Genomic DNA, 22,644 nt, shown 5'->3' with positions numbered 1-22,644 from the left:
GCTTCTAGAGAGAATTCAGACATGATTTGTTCTAGGACCCATTTATCAGTCTTTTTAACAGTCCATGGTATCTGCAGAACTCTTCTCCAGCACCACATTTCAAATGAGTCACAATAAGGGCAGCAGTGCGGAGATCCATGGGGGTCCTCCGGGGGCCTCAATGCTTCTGTAATCATTGTGCGTCCAGCTATGGATAGATAGCCAGATGCTTCTCTGAGCCTGCCTGCTTGCTGAGATGCAGAGAATGGCACTGAGGACAGCTTTAAGAGCTTTAAAGTAAGTAGGACAGAGGGTATTTGGCATAGCATAGTGTGTTTATGCTACACTGAGAAGATCTTGGACTGAGGCCATTATGTTACTGTATGAACCTGGACAAGTATTAAGATCTTCAGGTTAGGGTTTTCTCTCAGTCTCAGCACCATCAGAGGCACTTGAGGTGAGGCTGCTCCTGCTTTGTGGAACTTCCTCCCACAAGAAGCTTGTTTTTCCTCCTCTCTTCTCAAGACCAGCAAAAGGGCCCAAGCTTGACTCAGGCTTGCATCCTTCCGAGGTCACTAAAATGAGTACCGAGACTGTTGGGGGCAAATTAGCTTACTTGCTAATTAGCTTACTTGCTGTTCACTGCTATGATCTTTGGAATAGCGGTATATAAATAAAACAAATTATTATTATTATTATTATTATTATTATTATTATTATTATTATTAGCAGCAGCTTAGGACATGGAAACCTGAAGGAGTGCCTCTCCCTATACACTTGCTTGAGTACTGAGGGTCTCTGAAGAGTCCTGCCTCTGTCTCCTATCAGTGGGATCATGGGAAGACGCATTAGAGAGCCTTCCCTGCAGTGATGCCCTGTTTGTAGAAAACCCTTCTTTTCGAGGCTTACTTGGCACCAATGATGTTTTCATTGTGATACCAAGTTAAAATATGAGCCTGAATCCTGTTGTTAGTCCCAACTATAGTAAATCTATTAAATGATTTGGATTGGCCTTCGTGTTGGCTCACCAGTTAACACTTGATCTATTGGATCATCTCAAGTTCAGACTAAATAGGATTTAGTCTAAATAGGATTAGACTAAATAGGCTAATACATTTGTGACTTTTTATTAGAACTCTTGAAGCTTATCTGATTTCTTCCAAAATGGATGTGTTGCTGTTGTAGTGTGATGTTGTTGTAGTGTGCTGGAGGGCAACCACAATGGTGAAAGTTCTGGAAGCCATGCCTTATGAGGAGTGCTTAGGGAGCTGGGTATCTTTAGCCAGGAGAAGGAAAAGTTAAGAGGTGACATGGTAGTTGTGTTTAAATATTTGAAAAAGGTTGTTGTATTGAAGAAGGAGCAAGTTTGTTTTCTGCAGCTCCAGAGACTAGACATATTATCAAAAGGGGACGGGACATCATTGTCCCATCCCTGTCTCATCCTTCCTGCCTGATCACAGGAAAGACTTTCACACTTGACTAGGGACCTTATCGCACATGCAATTTTAAACATTTTGGGGACTGAAGGAGGACGCTCGTGTGCGCGCACGCCAGGCAGAAAACGGAGTTTATCGCACATGAAGACGTCCTCCAACAGTCTCCGTTCCATCCCCCAGTGCGCACCCGTTCCCATCCAGTCCTGATGGGCGCCATTTTTTGCTGACGGAAGGTAGTCTGTATGATAAGGTCCTAGTACTTGACTCGTCAGGGAAACGTGAGTGAAAGTGATTGTGCAAATCACTTTCACACTGCAGCGGGATGAAAAGCACTTTCTGTCATTATTTGCAGTCTTTTGCATTAACAGCTTAAACCGTTAATACTATGACAGCTGAAAGCACTTTCAGGTGACAACCTAAAGCACTTTTCAGCCGTCTGCAGTGTGAAAGTGATTTGCGCAATCACTTTGACTCGGGTCATGGATGGGATAAGGACAGGGGAGTGATCCCATCCCTGTCCAGTCCCTCTTGTGATAATCTCCTAGGACACAGAGGAATGGAGGCAGACTACAGGAAAAGAGATTGCACCTCAACATTATGAAGAACGTCCTGACAGTAAGAGGTGTTTGACAGTGCAAGAGGCTGCCTTGGAGAGTCTTCCTCATTGGTGGTTTTTAAACAGAAGCTGAATGGCCATCTGTCAGGAGTTCTCTGAGTGCTTTGTCTTCCTGAATGGCAGAATGGGCTTGGACTGGATGGCCCTGGATGACATTCAAATTATAGGATGTGGAAGCAGCACTTTAAAAGATAATTAGTTGCCTAAATCTCTCTACAGCAATTGTATCTATGATAAAACATCATTCCAGACTCCACCATGAGATTGGCAAACCCAGTTCTTAAGGGCAATGCTTTGTAAGTTCAAATGCAGACTTTGATGCCATTTTTCCTGGGAGTCATGGCCTTGGGCATGGAATATGTGTCTCTGTGTGGTCAAACTTTTTTCATCAATGAAAACTGTTCCTCAGTATCACCTCTGATGAAAAGGTAGATCCCATGACTTCAGTGCTACCACTTTCTTTCCTCTCTATCCTTTTAAAAAAGAAAACATATTTTTCTTTTGTATGAAGAAGATTATGAGCTTCAAAAACCAGTGGGATGTATATTGCACCTTCTACCCAGCCAAATAAAAGCATAACTAAAATGTAGTCTTTGGATTTTTTGTTATGGTCAGTAGAGCTGGAAATAATATTCTAAAATATTTGAGAAATGGTTCAAAAACATGTTTTTTGAATGTTGAGGAACTCTGGTGAGAATAATCCTGGAAAGATAGGACTCTTTGCACTTTGTAACTTATTCTGTGAAAACGTTGTATGTGTTTGTGCAGAAAACAGCAGACAATAGAAAATAATTTCTTCATACAAATGCTGTTTTTTGTGTGAAACAACAGTGTGTGAATTTTGTACAGAATAAGTCCCAAATTGTGCATTCACATCGAAAATTGCATGGTTTTCAAAGACCTCAGAGCAGGAAAAAAAAAATGCTAAAACTACTTGTTGCTTGCTTCAAGAAACCCCTTAATGAAGAATTGCATCCCAAATGGTCATTAAGGCCTTTTTTTCCTTCAGGGAATATGAAAGTTTTCTTGGTAGGGATAGCAAAAAAGAAAGCTATCATGGGGCAGTAGTTTGAGCATTGGACTATGACTCTGGAGATCAGGGCTCAGACCTTGAGCAAATCACACTCTCTAAGCCCCAGAGTAAGGCAAATGCCAACACCCATCTGAACAAATCTTACCAAGAGAACCTCATGATACATTTACCATAGGTTGGATTTTCCGGCAAGATCTGGAGCAAAAGGTAAATCCATTATAAGGAAGGGTATATCCTGGTTCTGGTGCTGAACTGACCGGACATTGTCTGGACTGTTGGCACCAAAACCAGGGTTTGGGCTGTGTGTCATCCAGGCTGCCTGCCAAAAGACAGGCATTTTATTTGGCCCATGCAAACAAGGTCTCAATATAAGACAGTTTCCTATATCCCCATATTCTGACTTGAGTACTTCACTAGGTGCACTTTCATGTTCATCTCCCAGTCCAGTCTCTAATGACTCTGGTTTGGGGACAAATTTCAGCTTTAAACTTAGTTCTGATCATTTCTAGCATATATTTTATTCATGGAGATCTGGTGCTTAGGAAAACAGAATTCCTGACAGACTTTATACAACACTGTTAGTATTCTCACCTTCTACAAAACCAGCAGTGTTATTCATCATTGAAATACATTCAGCGACCACAGATTATTTTACAGGGACCAAATGGGACCAGAAATAATACCTGCAAATGCAGACCTATGAACAGGAATCAATGCTCTGTCCAAAGAAAGAGCTAAATATAGAATGGCCATTCCCTTAGAAATGACAGCCAAGAAGTCAGGCTGCACTCCATGAGAAGTTTCGCATTTCTGTTGTGATTTCATCAAATACCTTGACTTCTTTTCAATTAGCCCAGGCACAAAGATGATAAGACTTCAAATAACAGTTTAAATGTAGCCCATTAAAAAAAAAAAGGTGGAGGAGCTTAATTTGTCCAATTTTGTCTCAGAGTCCCCCTCTGTCTAATTGGACTTAATATTTTCACAGTCTTCCTGCCAAATCCATTTTGTCCAGCCCATGAGAATCTAATTACATGGGAACATTTTAATCGCATTGCATTTCAAACAGTGCAATGCAGCTTTTCCTAATTTGCAAGCCTGATGCATCCACCCTGACCTGCAATTTCCCTCCATTTGGGGCTGATGTTTCCAACAGCCCAAAAGCTTGCCAGGGTTTTAAAAAAACCTGAGTTATAATCTCCAGGCAATAAGCTTCATGCCCAACAAATGGAGATTCAACAGCTTTCATAGAATGTCAGAGTTTGAAAGGACCTCAAGAACAGACATCAGTTGGATTACTGTGTCCGCTTCTGGGCACCACAGTTCAGAAAGGATGTTGACAAGCTGAAACAACCAAGATGATAGGAAACCATGCTCTGTGAGGTATGACTTAGGGGGCTGGGGAGGTTTCGCTGGGAGAAGAGATGACTGGGAGGTGATATGGTAGCTATCTTTAAATATTCGAAAGGAAGTCATGTTGAATTCAAATCAGTGGATTCAAATTCCAAGACAAGAGAAGCCACCTAAACATTAGGAAGAACTTCCTGACAGTAAGAACACAGTTGAACAGACTGCCTCAGTGGGTGGTCAGTTCTGCTTCTTTAGAGGTCTTTAAACAGAGGTTTGATGGCCATGGTGCTGTACTTTAAGGGAATGGACTAGACCTTTTCTCCTCCAGGTGTTTTGGACATCCAATAACCCAACCAACTTGGCTAATGGTCAGGGATTCTGAGAGCTGAAATCCAAAACATCTGGAGGACTAAAGACTGAGAATCATTGGAATAGAAGTCTTTACTAGATCTTTTTAAATCCTCCAGTAGGATGGGGCCGTGGCAATTAAAGTGATATTGATCTATGTATAAATATGCAATGTAGATATATTCCCTGCTGATGACTCTGAATCAGTATAATATCTTGATGTTATGTACAAAACAACACTAGAGTGGCTAGCCATGGCATAGCTAACCCAAGCTGTTCACTACTTCTCCTTAGGGATCATTTAAAGGTCTCAGACGTGCTACATATATGCTATTGCCACAGGGGATAAGAATAAGGGCAGTGTGTGCACCCTGTTTGGTAGGCTCCAGTTACCACCATCCCCAAAGAACACACTCATGTGCACCTTGGATCAGGCTGTTTCAAGGACTGTACCTTTCCTGCCTGATTTCTAAGAACTTTAGGATCTTAGAGGCCTTTCTCTCTATCATCACAGACATATCTGACACATTTGGTGGGGTCTTCTCTGTGGCTACCCCTAGAAACTAAAACTCCATTCCTAAAAAGGCTTTTCTCTGATTAGCCTTTTGTCATCAAGTGAAGGCTTTTCTATTCAAATAAGTATCTGAGAACTGATTGCTTTAGGTAATGGGTTTTCTTTCTTTTTCTTTTTGATGCTGTACAGTTTTTCATCTATGCATTTAGAATAATGTATATTAAGCAGTTTTCATTCTACAGATGGCTTAGCATTATTTTAATTTTAGTGCTGAATATTTAACAAAACTTGCCAAGAAAACCCCATGATAGGTTCACCTTAGGGTTGCCATAATTTGGAAACGACTTGAAAGACATAAAACAAAATGCTGCACCTCTTTCTTTTCTGTATGCTATCATCATGAGCCCCAGTTTTGGGGAAACAGGGGGGTATGAATGAAATTACTGATTGATTGCTAGCTATCAGCACACACAACAGGACCACATACACAACTCCATTTTGAACTGAATGTGGACATTCCCCAACAGACAAACATGCCAAATTTTATTCATCAGGGAACTTAGGCACCAACAGGATTCCAGCCCAAGGAAGTAACTTGCGTAGGCCCTTTCAATTATACAGTTCCATCTGGTCGCATTGGCAAGTAATGGGAGCCACTTGCAAGGTTTCTAATCTTTTGGTCTGACCTGGTGCAGCTGTTCTCCGATATGTTATCTCTTAGACAGATTTTCAAACAGCAGGACCAAGATGTTTATGCTAGCCTTGTCCCTTCTCCAAAACCCCCCTGGCCAGTACTTGCTATCTTACTTTGGAACTTGCATTCCATTATCTCCTCTGCATAATAGGTTTTAAAGTGCCAGAAGCCAGTCTCCCTGTGGCATAAAAGACCATTTTGAACAGTAATGGTCATTGGCAAACAGGATGTAAATGGCCTAGCAGTTAGCAAGAGTCGCATAATGTGACTCTATACCAGGTGTTGAGTGCCATGTGCTTCTCTGCATCGTTGTTTTCATAGGTTTGTGGGAATTTGTGGCCACTTCTTGCTGTCAAAGGCCAAGTTGTACATTTCTGTTTTAATATTTTACAAAAATGGGAATGCTTCAGTCGAATTTGAAGCCGATAGTGTATTTTATGTGAAACAACAGACTGGTTTTGTTAAGCATCATATTCAAGAAAGCTGCCCTGTAAATCCTGACTGACCATGCACATTTTGCCAAAAATGGAAAATAAAAGAGTAAGTAGACTTTCTCTGAACTCATTCTCAATTATTTTAACTTAACCATCTAATTAAAAAGGCCTGAATCAGAGCTACATGGAGGTAACTGGAAATGGCTTTATGTTACAGCAGTTCAATGTGATAACATTGGAAATATGCCCTAAGATATGATTTTCTGCTTGTGTGAAGTCTGTCCTGGCTGATTTTAATGGTCATCAGGAAATTAATTAGAATCAGGCTATCTGAAGGACTATACCTACTACTCTTCTTCTTTCAATGCTTAACCTCTGCCTCTCAATGTTCAAATGATATTTTAAATTGCTGAAATGCTAAAATTTTGGGGACTGAAAGGATACTTCATGTGAACATAATTTTTTTTGGTGTGTCAATGCCTGCATTCCCTCCCCAGAAAAAAAAGAGGGTTAGTTTAGTTTTAAACAAAACCAGAAGTTGATTCTCAATCATTTCCTGTTTTGTTTTGGAAAATTTCTGTACCTTGCAGCATGGCAGAAGGGCAGAAGTTTGTTCATCCTTTCCTGATTTTTGTCCATTTCTCCTCCATTTGTTGAAGGAGAAAGAGCTTTTTCAGTTGTGGCACCCCACATTAGATACTCCCTTCTCGGTGATAGTTAACTAACAATATCTGTTGGGCACCACAATTCAAAAAGGATGTTAACAAGCCGAAGCATGTCCAGAGGAGGGTGATCAAAATGGTGAAAGGTCTAGAGAACACCAAGTGCTATGAAGAGCAGCTTAGGGATCTGGGTATGGTTAGCCTGGAGAAGAGGAGGTTAAGGTGTGATATGATAGCCATGTTTAAATATTTGAACAAATGTCACATTGAGGATGAAGCAAGCTTTTTTCCTGCAGCTCCAGAGAATAGGACCCAGATCAATGGATTCCAACTCCAGGAAAAGAGATTCCAACTAAACATGAGGAAGAACTTCCCAACAGTAAGAGCTCTTCAACAGTAGAACATGTTCCCTCAGAGGTTGGTGGAATCTCCTTCTTTGGAGGATTTTAAACAGAGGCTGGATGGCCATCTGAGCTTTTAGATGGTGTCCTCCTACATGGCAGAATGGGATTAGACTCGATGATCCTTGGGGTCTCTTACAACTCCATGATTCTGTGATTCTGTCATTCTGTTTTCATGCCTGAAGAAACTTGCTATGTGCAAAATGTTCTTTGTTTTTAACAGAGCAATGAGACCAGGGTTAAGTGTCCCATGTGTGTGTATGTTCGCCTTCAAGTCACTTCCAGTTTATGGTGATCCTATTGCAAACTTATCATGGGTTTTTGCTTGGCAAGATTTGTTCAAAGGAGGTTTGCCATTGTCTTCCCCTGAGGCTGAGAGTATGCTTAAACAATTAAACTGCCCCTGACTGGGACAATAGCATTAGAAATTTCAGCAAGCTCAAATTTTGCTGCAATGTTTCAATTCCATTAAATGAAAGCAACCCCCCCCCCCCGGTATCAAATGAAACTGAAGTTTGATTTTACTACTGCTGACAATGATTACAAAGAACAAGTCATCCAGAGACTCTTTTCATTCACCATATACAGAAGATTATTGAAGTCTCTCTTATTTGATTGTACCACATTCACTTCACCCTTCCCCATTATTTCTTGGAGACGATATTTATCCTGAAAAATGAACATTCCAAATCCTTCGCCCGAGTCTTTAAATGAACAAATAATCCACAAAGCTTTCAAGTACAATGCAGTGCCATCATTTCCTATTGTTCATTTTTCCTTGGATCCACAGAGCCAATTCAAATCAGACATGACTTTGTGGATACAATTAGCAATTACCCATAACATGCTAAAGGAAAATCCTGCATACTTTTCATAGCCTTCTTCCTTAAAATTCTCCAACAAATGTGAACTCAGAGAGAGGAAGAGGCAGAGAAAGAGACAAAGACTGCATCTGCACTGCCTAAAGAATCAATGTGACACTGCTTTAACTGGCTTAATGCGCAAATTCTGGGCTTTATAGTTTATTGAGATGCTTAGCCCTCTCTGTTAGAAAGAATTCTTAATTGTTGTGTTTTGTGAAAGTACCTTAACTTTGTGTTACAGTCAGGAGAGTTCAAAACACTATATTGCTATTGGCAGTGGAGTAGCTACAGAAGATCAAAAAGAGGGCAGGGTCCTAATAAGAATTCTGCTCTTCCAAAGAAATATTCCTTCAGTCCTCAAATTTCTTGTAACATAAAACTTCAGTTTAGCATGTAGAGAAAAGTAGTTTAGGCATCCCAAGAAAAGTAATAGGCAAAGTGACAAAGAGGATGCAAACACAGCAAATAGAAGTGTTCTAGGACTAGAATTCAGGTAGGGACATCTATATGGGTCAGTGTCCCTTATGTGTGTGGGTCGTGTGGGTTGTAATTGAGGGTTTGTTCAGTATACAATTTGCACATGGCTGATTTGCACAGAAAACACAATTTTCTGGATGAAGGAATTAATATTTCTTCATTGAAATTTTACATTCCATGCAGAAAATGCTGGTTTTGTGCAAAAACAACCACATGTGAATTTTTCAAGGATCACATACTAAATTACAAATAGCCTTTAAAAACTGTTGTTTTCAAAGACTTTCTCACAGCAGGAAGAAAATTGCTGAAATTACTCACCGCTTTTGAGGAGAAACTAAGGTCCAAATCACACTATAGAAACAATCCAGTTTGAGTCTGCTTTCATTGCCCTGGCTCAGTGCTAGGGAATCCTGGGAACTGTAATTAGAGGTCTCTGACAGAGAAGGCTAAATGCCCCACAAAACTACAGTTCCCAGAATCCCCTAGCATTGATACATAGCAGCTAAAGTGGTCTCAAACTGGATTATTTCTGCAGTGTGTTTTGGACCTAAAGCTGCTACACCACAGCATTAATACACTTTGACATCACTTTAACTGCCATGGCTCAATCCTATGGAATCCTGGGATTTGTAGTTTATTGTGGCACCATTGATCTCTGGCAGAGAAGGTAAAATATCGCGCACAACTACAAATCCCAGAATCCCATAGCATTGGTTCATGGTCATTAAAGTGGTGTCAAACTCCATGACTCCTGCAGTGTGGAAGTAGCCTTGGTGAAGAATTCCATCCCTTAAATTCCAGAATGGAGACCACTGACTTGGACACTTTGTGGTTTTAAAAACTGCATGGCAAGAATCAAAGTGCAAGGCTAGAACAGTGAAATTTAGAGTTGCAGAAAGAGGGAAAGGGAGAAAAAGAGGGAGCGTTGCAGAAGACAAATGCTAAACAGTATTGGCAGTTGGACCTTTCACATAGTCTCTGCCGGAGAAATAAATTAAATGCAAAAGAGACCCCCCCCCCCCAAAAAAAAGGTGAGAGGGAGGAAGGATTACTGGTCTGGGTGAAAAGTACTAGTGGTAAGAACAGAAATAGCTTTCTGATGGCCCTTTTGACAATTTTGAATGTTCATTCAAGTGCTTCGGCTGCTAATTTACTCCTACAGCAATCACTACTCCATTCCTCCTCCCCTTCCTCCCACTCTGGCATGGAAACAATTAATGAACTTACTTTTTGGACAGTCTTTTCATGCTTGGCACTCTCGCCAACAGGAAAAGTTAGATGATGGAAACTTTAAAACTGCTAAATCTACAGAGAGTTTAACAAGAGATGAAAGTGTGAAGGGACAAAGAGGTACAGGTGGATAGGAGTGAGCCAGGAAGTATCCTACATACCTGAGATCAAGACAGAGAACATCAGTCCAAAGTGTGCATCTAGTCCAGTGCTGTAGGCAACAAGATGTTGTGTGGAGGAAACTCGATTGAGATAGCCTTTGGCTGAAATCTTGTTGGTTGGTCCCAAGTCTGGTAAAAACATTGAGATGCATGATAGCTACCACTAAATACTTGAAGGGATATCATATAGAAGATGGAGCAAACATGTTATCTGCTGCTCCAGAGATTAGAACATGAATTGATGGATTGAAATTACAAGAAAAGGGATCCCTGCTGATCATTAAGAAGAACTTCTTCACTGTTAAAAACTGTTCAACAATGAAAGAGGCTATGTCTGAGGGTGATGGACTTTGCTGGTCTTTGAACAGAGGTTGGATGGACATCATTCAGGGGTGCTTCAGTTGTATATTCCTACATGGCAGGAACTTGGACTAGCTGGCCTTTGTGGTTCCTTCCAACTCTAAGATTCTATGATTCTATGAGTTTATTGTTGAATGATGAGTCAATGCATTGGGAAAACTTATTATCCAGTAGGTCCACTAAAGTTAGAACCAATAATATGGGTCAGGATATTGGTTCTTGTATCTTGATGTTCACTGATGACTCTGAATATGGCGGTTGGACTTGGCTCCCCTTTCTAATTGCCATAGGTGGACTCAGTCTTTATGAATGTGATTGATTTTTTCACATTACGAGACAGCAAAATTAGAAGCCAGAATCCTGTTGGTGTCTCTAATACATTCCTTCACACATGTGGTTGTGCTATTTTTGTCTGTTGCACAATGGACAGATTTGATTTTCTTCTTTGGAGTTCTTTAAACAGAGGCTGGATGGCCATTTGTCAGGGATACTTTGATTGAGATTTCCTGTATGGCAGAATGGGGTTGGACTAGATGGCCCTTGCGGTCTCTTCCAACTCTAGAATCCTATGATTCTATGAATTCATGCTTTCATAAATAAAAATACACAAGTTCAGTTATGTTACATGTTGCTGTGTGTTCTTGGATGGTGCCTAACTATTCATCAGTGCATTTGATGTATCACTTGATTTGCTATAATTGGAGAAACTGTCAGTGCGCAGTCGTCTTTGCAAAAAGAAACTAAGCAGTCATGGGGTTGGTTGTACAACATTAGTATTTAGGTTGGTGTGGTGTAACCCATATACAAATATGTGAGTGCAGCTTTACACTACATGAACACAATGTCAGATCTCAACTAATACATGCACCACATATTATATAGCCTCACAGCCAGACATATACACTAGGAGTGAGAATAAATTTATTTATTTCCATTTAGCAAAAGATAGTGGGGGAAAAGCAGTAAGAGAGAGAGAGAGAAGATAATGAACCATTCCCATTTCAATTTAATTTATCACCCCAAAGAAGCATTTTCTGTCCATCTGAAAATGCCCTACCAAGGACAGTATGCTATGCATGCCTACTCAGGAGTAAGTGTAACTGAATTCATTGGGATTTAACTCCCAGATGAGGTAGCAGATGTAGAATAGCAGCTTTCTCTGCATTTCACCGTGCCGTGTTTTCTCCAGTGGAGCAAAGAAGGGGCAAGGGAAAAAACCATAATCAGAGAACAGCAGAGCTTAGCTTAATTTTATGGACTCCTACTTCCAGAATCCCCTAGACATCATTCTGGAAGCTGAAAGTACCCAAAGGTGACTTGTCCAAGCTTCGGCTATAATAAAACAAATCAAAGGGCTACAACGAATTCCAACTTTGCCTATTACAAAATTAATTTTTCATTTCATCCAGGGTAAAGCAGAATTCCAATGGAGTAGAATGTGGAAGGAGATATGTCCTTGGAGCAAGAAAGAAGCAAAAGGAACATCTGCTCCTCTCCTTCTTAATGCTATTATATAATATAATACTTACCTATTATTATTGTCAAATGATAAACACGCATGTGGGAAGAGCCATGTTCAATTCAAACCAATCAACCTGAGGCTGGCATTTATCACAACTGATGAAAAAATTGGATGGAAAATTAATTAATAATAAATATGATGTGTTTGCAAAGGTTAGTGATGTGTCTTGTGCATTCTGCTTAATACCTGAAGGGGGCACTCTTGCCCTAGTCCATGGTCAAACTATAGTGATCATGCCATTCCTTTTGCAAACTACCTGCATGATCAAGAGCCTTTCTTTCTCTCTCCTCTCTTCCTCCTAATCAGGGTGACTTTAGATGGGCTTTGCTGCAAAACGCTTTTGAAATGAGGAATCCAGGAACCCAAGTGAAGTTTTCATCCATCCATGGGTGAGGTTTTGCTGACTATCGGCAGATGTAATTATTTAATGAAGCAGGGAGCTGCTATTGATTTTGTGACTCTGGGTGGAAATTAGAAGCACAGGTATAATTGTCCTTAAGCGTTCAATTTATCATTCCTAACGACCCTTGCCTCTTAGACCTCTGCTAATGGGAAATGTGATGTTGGCACCTCACCTTCCAAAGGTGATCTCAGCTTGAGAGAGATGATTCTCTAAAAAAAAAAAAATCTAGACTAACTAGCCCCGGATCTGTGGAAGGACAGACTTAAGAAAATCACATCTTGTGTAGTACAGGTGATTTCCAAGGCACATCTGTTCCTTCTACAGAGTTAAATACTTTATTCAGGAAGCATCCATCGCTATACAGCACAAATGGCTGCTTGTGTCACTGCTAGAGATATGTGTGCTGTTTGAGAATGGCAACAGGCAGGAAAATCTACAGTAAACAAGATCTGGCAGAGGAAACCTAGACCAGTCCAAAGCTCTGGTGTCACAACAAACTACAATTCCTAGAATTCCATGCTTGTTAAAGTGGTGTCAAACCAGATTATTTCTGCAGTGAGGATGCAGACTTACAGACAGTTGCAAGGGGAAGCAGAATTGTGCCCCAGGATGTCTGGGGAACAAATGAAGAAAGCCATCCTGAATAGATTCCAAAGCCAAGACAGGAGTTTCTAGTAAGATTCATCTGAAATACACGTGAAGATCAGATTTCCACAAAGTCAGGGACATCAGCAGCAACAGAATGTCCAGGACTGAGCTAATTCATACCAAGCAGTCAGTTAACCCAACTGACTTCATTAGCTCAGCATCCTCTTTTTAAAGTGGAGCAGGGCTTTTCCTGACATTGTGCCCTTGGTGTTTTACAATACATTCTCCCTACTACAAGAACTAAGCATCATTTTACAGTTACTGGTTTGCTCTTTCTGCTTTGAGATGTATTGTCCTGTACAGAAATTCATGATTTTTTTCACCTTCTGTAGAAAGCACATGTTCTGAACAAGAGGCACACAATTTCAGGAAGAAAAAAAATACACATGGGCAGTTTACAGACTGCCCTTTTGGGGCGGCCTGTTCCCGCCCCTTTCCCCACCAGATTGGGGCCTCAGCTGCCACAGTGGCAGCCTCTGAGGCCCCAATCTGCCGCTTTCCAGGCCGCGGGGAAGCGGCAAAAGGCCGCTTCCCCGTGGCCTGGAAAGGGGTGTCCTTGGGGCTTCATAGAATCATAGAATCATAGAGTTGCAAGAGACCGCACGGGCCATCCAGTCCAACTCCCTGCCATGCAGGAAATCCAAATCAAAGCACTGGGTCCTGTTCTCTGGAGCAGCAGAAAACAAGCTTGTTCTCTCCTCAATATGGCATCCCTTCAAATATTTAAACAGGGCTATCATATCACCTCTTAATCTTTTCTCCAGGCTAAACATCCCCAGCTCCCTGAGTTGTTCCTAACTTGTCCACTATTACCAGGGACAAAATGTGGAACAAATTCAAGACCAAACTGTAGGACAAGTGCAGGTCAAAACTCAGCCCAAAATGTAGGACATTTAAGAAAAATGGAGGACCTTAAATGTCCTACATTTTGGGCTGAGTTTTGTCCTGCAGTTGTCCTACAGTTTGGTCTTGAATTTGTCCTACATTTTGTCCCTGGTAATAGTGGACAATTATGGCAACCCTACGATAGGGCAGGGTTTCCAGACCTTTCACCATTTTAGTCGCTCTCCTTTGGACACGCTCCAGTTTCTCAACATCCTTTTTAAATTGTGGTGCCCAGAACTGGACACAATATTCCAGGTGGGGTCTGACCAGAGCAGAATACAGTGGCACTATTACTTCTCTTGATCTAGACACTATACTTTTATTGATGCAGCCTAAAATTGCATTGGCCTTTTTAGCTGCCGCATCGCACTGTTGACTCATGTTCAACTTGTGGTCTACTTGGACTCTTAGATCCCTTTCACATGTACAGTGGTACCTCGGGTTACGAAATTAATTCGTTCCGCGGCTAATTTCGTAACCCGAAAAACCTTCGTAAGCCGAATTGCCATAGGCGCTAATGGAAAAATAGCTCTCTGCTGCCCTCCGGTGGCGGAAAATAGCGCCGAGGTTTTTTCGTAACCCGAAAAAACCTTCGTAAGCCGAAACAATAAATCCCTATGGGATTTTTTCGTAACCCGAAAAATTCGTAACCTGGGTAATTCGTATCCCGGGGTACCACTGTAGTCTCATTCAGCCAGGTGTCCCCCATCCTATATCTCTGCATTTTATTTTTCTGCCCTAAGTGCAGTACTTTACATTTCTCTGTGTTGAATTTCATTTTGTTAGCTTTGTCCCAGCTTTCTAGTCTATTCAGGTTATTTTGAATGTTGATGCTGTCCTCTGGGGTGTTTACTCCTCTTAATTTGGTGTTATCTGCATATTTGATAAGCATGTCCTCTGCTCCATCTTCCAAGTCATTGATAAAGATGTTGAATAGCACTGGGCCCAGGACAGAGTCCTGTGGGACCCCACTGGTCACTTCTCTCCAGGATGAAAAGGTGCCATTGTTGAGCACCCTTTGGGTTCGGCCGGTCAACCAGCTTCATGCCCCAAGGACACTATGACAGCAGTGGGGATAAAGAGAAAGGGGCCACTCGGCCCCTTTCTCATTTGTGTCGCTGGCGCAGCCATGTAAAGGCTACGCCCAGCGACACAAACCTGGAAGGAGCTCCATTTCGAAGCTCCTTCTGGCGCCATGGAAAGGGCACCCCAGGCGCCCTCGCACGGCACCAGGACGTCACTTCCACACCACTTTGTTTGGAAGCGGCGCGGTCGTGACATCCCAATGGCAGCGCCCATGTAGAATGGGCGCCGCCATTTTGTACATACTAGGTACGTACTAGGGTTAGGGCGTCCTTTCTGGATGCCCTTTCCTAACCCTAGTACTTACCTAGTACGTACTTTTTTGTGCATCTGTAACACGCCATGGTTTCTTAAACAGAAAATATCTACAAATACAGATTCTCTTTGCAAAATAATACTTTCTGGGGAGAGCCATCTTTTCCCGTGCAGAATATCTTTTGCTATCTTAACCACACTTTGATGTTGCTTGTCCACAGAGTTTGGTTCTAGTGCTGAGATCCTTGTAGAAGATCCTGGTGCATGCCCCCCCCCAGCTCACAACACTAGGGTCTAATCTGCGCTGCAGAATTAAATGCTGTTTCACACTGCTTTAATTGCCATGGCTCCATGCTATGGAATTGTGGGATTTGTAGGTTTGTGAGATACTTAGCCTTCTTTGTCAGGGAGTTCTGGTGCTATAACAAACTATAGGTCACAGGATTCCATAGCATGTAGGCATGACAGTGTCAAACTGCATTACTGGTCATATTCTGGTGTTATTTGACCTGGTTTTCATCTGTGAAATGTTAGAGGGTATGTTCTTTCTATTCCTACTTTGTTTCCCCTACTATTCCCCCAACTTTTAGAGATCTGACTTGAGGGGAAGGGAAGGGCTTTCTGATTGAAGGCCTAGCTGAGCAGAGTCTAAAACTGGGCTTAACACAATTAGCATAGAAGGAATGTGCATGTCTAATGAATGATGATGAACAGATGGTCTAATTAAGGAGATCGGTTTTGCTATTCCCTTCTGTGTGGTGACCTTGGAAGGCATATGGTCCTTGTTATCTGAAATAGACTGGCAGTTGGCCAAAAGAATCAGCTATGTTCTTGGTGGCTTTACACAACCAAACAGAGACAAAATGGCATGAGATTGCTAGGGTTCCTTTCACCAATACAGCACCCACCTGCTTGGGAAGGCTGGTGACAGAATGGTGCACCATGACTACTTGTGCCCTTTCCCTTTACTACTGCAAATGCTGATGAGGAGGATATAGCTGGTGGCAGTTAAGCTTGGTACAGCCTCCACAAAACTCTCTCCAGGCTATCAGCATACACAAATACATTTTATTTACCTATCAATTGAGTTTATAGTCTGCTGTTTTCCAAGTTGGGATGTAAATTAAATAAATCAATAGTATATTTGTGAGTGGTGAAAATTTGGAGAGGTTAAATATCTTAGAGGCACCAGATCCCATCTGATCTTTGGAAGCAAAGCTTAGCACTTGGATGGGACACTGCCAATGAAGACCAGGTGCTGTAGACTATGGTCCAAAACACACTGCAGAAATAATCCAGTTTGAGACTGCTTTAAATGGCCTGGCTCAGTGCAAGAGAATTCTGGGAACTGTAGTTTCTTGTGGCATCAGAGCTCTCTCAAAGAGAAGGGTAAATGTCTCACAAAGCTACAGTACATTTCAACCAACTCTTCACTATGCCTAGGTAAATGCATTTAGCTTGTGCATATGATATTGTAATTTGAAGGTATAATTTTAATTTTACTAGTTGTTTATGTCACAACTATTAGTATTACATTCAGTGGTATATGGGAATTACGATTTACAAGTAACATTAGTACAAAAAAACATTGTTAAGATTCTGTATGGTGTGAAACAGGAGGAAGTCAATGAGGGGGGTGACACCAGGAGTTACCACACTGGGTGACACCAACCCGAGGGATGCCACTGGGCATATGTCCAAGTGGATAAAAGGTAAGATTGCTATACGCCCAATTTGACAAGGTATTCCCTGGGCTTGCCAGTTCAATGCTAAACTGACCAAATGTCATCAAGACAGTTTGCACCTGAACTGGGGACTGGGCCCTACATTGTCAGGAATACTTTCTGTGGGGATAAGAAAAGACTGTTTTATTTCGTCCATGGAGAAAAGGCCTAGTTCTCATCAGTTTCTACACAGAGAAGTTCACTATATGAAAGGACACTTCTCTTGTATTTGTGAAAATTTTCCTTCAGATTTTAGAATCTTGGAAAAGCATACAAAATGGTGACTTTGGGGCAGTACAGACCACCCCTTTCAGGGTGGTCTGTAGGTGCCCGTTTTTGGTTCACAGCAACCAAACTGCCTAGCAACGCTGTGAACCAAAAAAGGAGCTGCCTAGAGCTCTTCCGCCCACACATCATGCACATGCCCCCCACCCCGTGTGAGCAGGAAGGCACTGTAATGGCACCACCCGCATGTAGTAGGGCTCAGGACTATGTGGTTGTTCGCGGTCCTGAGCCCTGCTATCGCCGCCAGGATGTCGTGTTCTGGAGGTGTGTACTGGGCCTTTGAGGTTCTTCAGACTAGCCATTTAGGCTGACCTGGGGGCGGAGTTGAGGAATTGCATCCACATGACACACACCCCGCCTCCGCCTCCAGGATGCCATGATGCCATGAGCTGCTCCACACAGCGCATGTCATCACGGCACTCCACTGGTGCTACGTCCGTATAGCCATGGTGCTGCAGCTATCACACCCTATGCAGGGTGCAAAAAGGAGCCTCTAGGGCTGTACACACAGCCCCTAAGAGATGGTGCAACACTGCCCTTTTCCTAGCCAGATCGGGGCCACAGCAACCTCACACTGCAGCCCTAATCTGGCCTTTCCATGGTGCAAAAAGGAGCCACAAAAAGCGGCTCCTTTTTGCGCCCTGGAAAGAGTGTGATAGCTACAGCGCCACAACTATACGGTGCTCCTTCAGCCCTGCATCATGTGGAAGCAGCACTAGAGGAGTGCTGTGTGATGCTGTGCACTGTGTAGAGCGGCCTACAGTGTCATGGCACCCTGGGGGTGGAGTGAGGGCGTGCATCATGTGGACACGACGCCCCAATCTGCCCCCAGGCCAGCCTTAATGGCTGGTCTGAACAGCTTTTTGCGGGTCCCTTTTGCGCCCTGGAAAGGCCAGTTTGTGGCCGCAGCATGAGGTTGCCACAGTCCCAAGGAAAGGGATAGTGTCATGCTGTCCCTTACAGGCTTTGTGTACAGCCACTTAATTGCACCAAGGAGGGAGAAATAGGCTGTAGAAATACTGGTTGTGAAGAAGAGCAAAAGATTTAGTGGGTGATCAGGCCCCTCAAGCACTCCATCATATAATGAGTTCCCTTCAAGGGTTTCTTGATCAAACCTGATCTGTTTTGAGAAGCTTCTTCCTAGACTGTGTTCAAAATTCAGGATTGTTTGTATGTCTGTTTAACAGAATGAAGGAGCAGCAAGAGAAAGAAGAAGTAGGGCTTTGGAACTCCAAACGCCACAGAAAAGTTAATATGCTGACTTTTTCCTGACAAGAGACCCAAGACAGCTGGCTTACAAAAGCTAAAATCAAGATAAATTAAAACCCTGCTAATTGAGAAGTTAAAGTGCAATTAAACAAACTTCACATGAAAAATACCATTACATTTTAATAGTATAAAATCATTTTTTTAAAAAAAAACCTTAACGATAAAATTAAAAGCACAGTGCACACACTCCATGAAAAGCTCCATGCCACCAATTCATCATTAAAAGCCTGTTTGAAGAAAAAGGTCTTTCCTGGTGAAGAAAGCCGGCGTGGTGTAATGGTCTGAGTGTTGGATGAGGACACAGGTAGACCTCAGCTACATCTATACTGTAGAAATAATGTCATTTGACACCACTTTATGTGTTGTAGCTCCATCCTATGGAACCCTGGGATTTGTAGTTTCACAGGTCTTTAGCCTTCTCTGCCAAAGAGTGTTGGTGCCTCACAAAACTACAAATCCCAGGATTTTGTAAGGTGGAGCCATGGCAGTTAAAGTGGTATCTTTCTACTGTATAAATGCACCCCAGGGTTTGAATTTCAGATTAGCCAAGGGTGGCTTCAGGCGAGTCTTTCTCTTCCTGAGAGGAGGGCAAGGGCAAATGCCCTCTGAACAAAATCTGATAAGAAAACCCTGTGAAAATTTCACTTTAGGTTCTCTGTAAGTCAGAAGTGATTTAGAGGCACATAACAACAGCAACTTTTTGTAAATGAGAGAAGAGAGGGGGCTGGCCAAACCTTCTGTGGAAGAATATTCCATAGCCTGGGATCAGCCATGTCTGCATCTGCACTGCAGAAATAATCCAGTCTGAAACCACTTTAATTGCCATGGCTAAATGTTATGGAATTCTGGGTATTTTTCTTTTGTGAGACATTTAGCCTTCTTTCTCAGAGTGCTCTGGTGCCACAAAACTACAAATCTAGGATTCCATACCATTCAGCCATGGCAGTTAAAGTGGCGTCAACCTGGATTATTTCTGCAATGTGGATGCAACCAAAACACACTGGAGAAATAATCAAGGTTGACACCACTTTAACTGCCATGGCTTGGTGCTAGGGAATCCTGGGAATTTTAGTTTATTGTGGCACCGGACCTCTCTGACAGATATGGCTAAATGTCTGATAAAACTACAGTTCCCAGAATTCCCTATCATTGAGCAAAGGCAGTTAAAGTGGTCTCAAAATGGATTATTTCTGCAGTGTTTTTTAGACCATTGAAAGCTCTATCTCATGTCTTCATCCTACAGGCCTTCGATGGTCTAAGAGAAAGCCTTCCCAAAAGGAGCTTAAGAAAGATTTGGCAGGTTCCTATAGGGAGATGCAGTCTTCCAGATAGCTTAGCTATTTTACTTATATTTAATTTAATTTAATTTAATTTAAAATAAAAGAGTTTGGAAGCAGAAGCCTACTCTCAGCTATGCCAGAAGTTTTCACCAGAAGAAGTTTACTCTCTGGGTTTTCTTTCTGGTTCCAGTTCATGAACTCATGATAGATCTTTTTTCCTTTTCAAATCACCAGGAGCAATTATGCTCAAAGCTCTCTGGGGAGCTCCATACTGAATCCTGCCATACGTTGGTTGTGAATGATGGGAACCTTTTTTATTCCTGATAGCAAAAGTGTGGAAGTAAGGGCAACCCAGATGATTGAGGTACCATGGACCATCATTTGGAGGAAATATTTGCCAGCCCCGACCCTTCATTTGCATCTCCTATAAATGGAAGAAACTCTGGGAGAGCTGGCAAGGAGAGCTGGCTGTGGAACAATATGCCAGGAGTGACAGCTGCTAATGCAAAGGCAAAAGTTTATAAATTAAACTGAAAGGAGGCTCTGAGAAACTAATGAACAAATGAGTTGGAAACTCTTTGCAGGTAATGCAGGCAATACTGATGCTGTGTTTAGGGTGAGAAAGAATATACATTCACATGTCAAAAATCAGGTTTTCCAAAAATGCAGCCAAGCGATAAGAAGAAAACTAGGAATGGGGGAGGCAGCCATGAAAGAGCTAAAGAAGATCCTAAAGAATAAAGATATACGACTAAGCACCAAAGCTAAAATCACCCAAGCCAGTCACTATGTAGAGATGTCAGAGCTTGAATGTGAAAAAAGCAGATTAAAAAAATAAACTCATTTTAGATGTGGTGCTGGAAAAGAGTGCTGAGGATACTATAGAGAGCCAGAAAGACATATGAGTGAGTCCTTGAGTGAATCAGGCCAGAAATACCCCTGGAAGCTGAGATGATGAAATGGAGGCTGTCGTACCTTGACCACATCATGAGAAGGCATGCTCATTGGAAAAGACAATAATGCCAGGAAAGGTGAGGGTAGAAGAAGGAGATGTAGACTGCACACCAGATTGCTAGGCTCAGTTAGAAAGACACAGGCATGAGTCTACAGGAGAGCAGTGGAGGACGGGGAGACTTGGAGATGTCTCATCCATACGGTCACCATGAGTCAAAGTCAACTCAAGGGCAGCTAACAACAAGAACAAATGTCTTCCACATGTCTTTGTGCCTTTCCCATGCAAAGCTTCCTAGTGTTCCTGCAGTCATGGTGAGCTCTTTAAAACATGTGTAATGTAGATATCAAATATAAAAATATAAAATCCCATATTCAGCAACAGGGATGTAGTCTGTATTATCAGTTTCATTTGAAATGTGCTGAAAGAGAGTTCTACAGATCCCAGACCTTTAAAAAAAATTGTATCAATTTTTTGTTGCCACCTGAAAATGGACCAAATTGGCTTACAACCACCTGAAAAGAAATGCTTTACTCTCCCCACACTTTCACCTCCCCCCAAATTCCCAATCACCCCCCCCCCAGCAAAAAAGCCTGCAAAAAAGCTGAAAAACCAGTCAAAATGGGACATAGAAGTCACACAATATCATTGACGGTGCACCAAGATGCGATGGTGTGACTGAATAGAGAGCGTGTGGGGAGAAGGGAAAGAATTAATGCACACGCTTGTCTTAGCCTACCCTTCCTCAAAGGTTTATTATGAGATTCACTGAAATTCAATGAATTTCAAGAGAAAGTGAAAAGAGGGTAAGAGAGGGAGAGAACAGGAATGTAAAGGAGAAAGTGAGAGAAACAGGTGGCAATGAATGTCAGGAATATAGAGGGAATGTATGGAGAATGAAGAAGTATGCAAGAGGAGATTTAGAAAGGTTAGAAATAGAGAGAAAGAGAAAGAAAGGAAACAGGGCAAGATCCAAAGGTTAGCTTCACCCAAGGAGTTTTACATATAAAAAGAATAGGTTTAAATAAATTTTAGATAAACGTAGAATGAAATGAGACAAAGTTAGAATGTAATTAGTATGTGTATTGTGTTTTTAAATGTCTTTTATGTATTTATGTTTATGTGTGTATTTTGAGAAATGAGGCCGCCTGCCTCGGCGGGACAGCCCGGTTGCTGCTGGGGGATGGCCCCCCGTGGCGGGCAGCGAGCCCTTCCCGGCTCGAGCGGCCCCAGAAGCCCCTGCGCGGGGCCGCTTGAGCTGCGATTGGCCTGGAGGGAGGGTGGGAAGCGGGACTTCCGCCCGCAACGCTGGGACTACAGGTCCCAGCGGGCTCTGCAGGCGGAAGTGCTCGCTGATTGGGCGGCGTCACTAGAGGGCGCCGCCCGTGATTGGTTGGGAGGCCGGGGGGCGGGTTTGGGCCCCATTTGCCGGCCTCCCATTGGTCAGTGGGCCGTTAAAAGGCCCACGAGGTGAAGGAGCCGGCGCCATTTCATTTCGGCTCACCCACCCACCCTCCCTATGTGCATTGCGTATTGTCACAACTTTGTGGGGCGGTAGCATAGGTCTTGGATCTGGTGGGCGTGGTTTCCAGGGCTGCGTAGCACTGGATCGGGAGTCCATCCGGACATGGGGGGGGTGTGGCTGCGAGCGATGCCGGGTTGCCATTGCGGGGGCATCATCGGCACAGCTCCCCCTCCATTGACAAGGGATAGTTAGGCGTTGATGCGCATTACAAATATGCGATCAATCGCCAAAACGGTTGGAGCGTAAGCATTAACA

This window comes from Sceloporus undulatus, chromosome 4, assembly GCF_019175285.1.
Source record: "Sceloporus undulatus isolate JIND9_A2432 ecotype Alabama chromosome 4, SceUnd_v1.1, whole genome shotgun sequence".
Taxonomy (NCBI): domain Eukaryota; kingdom Metazoa; phylum Chordata; class Lepidosauria; order Squamata; family Phrynosomatidae; genus Sceloporus; species Sceloporus undulatus.
The sequence above is the reverse complement of the archived record's forward strand: the minus strand, read 5'-3'. Positions refer to the sequence as shown.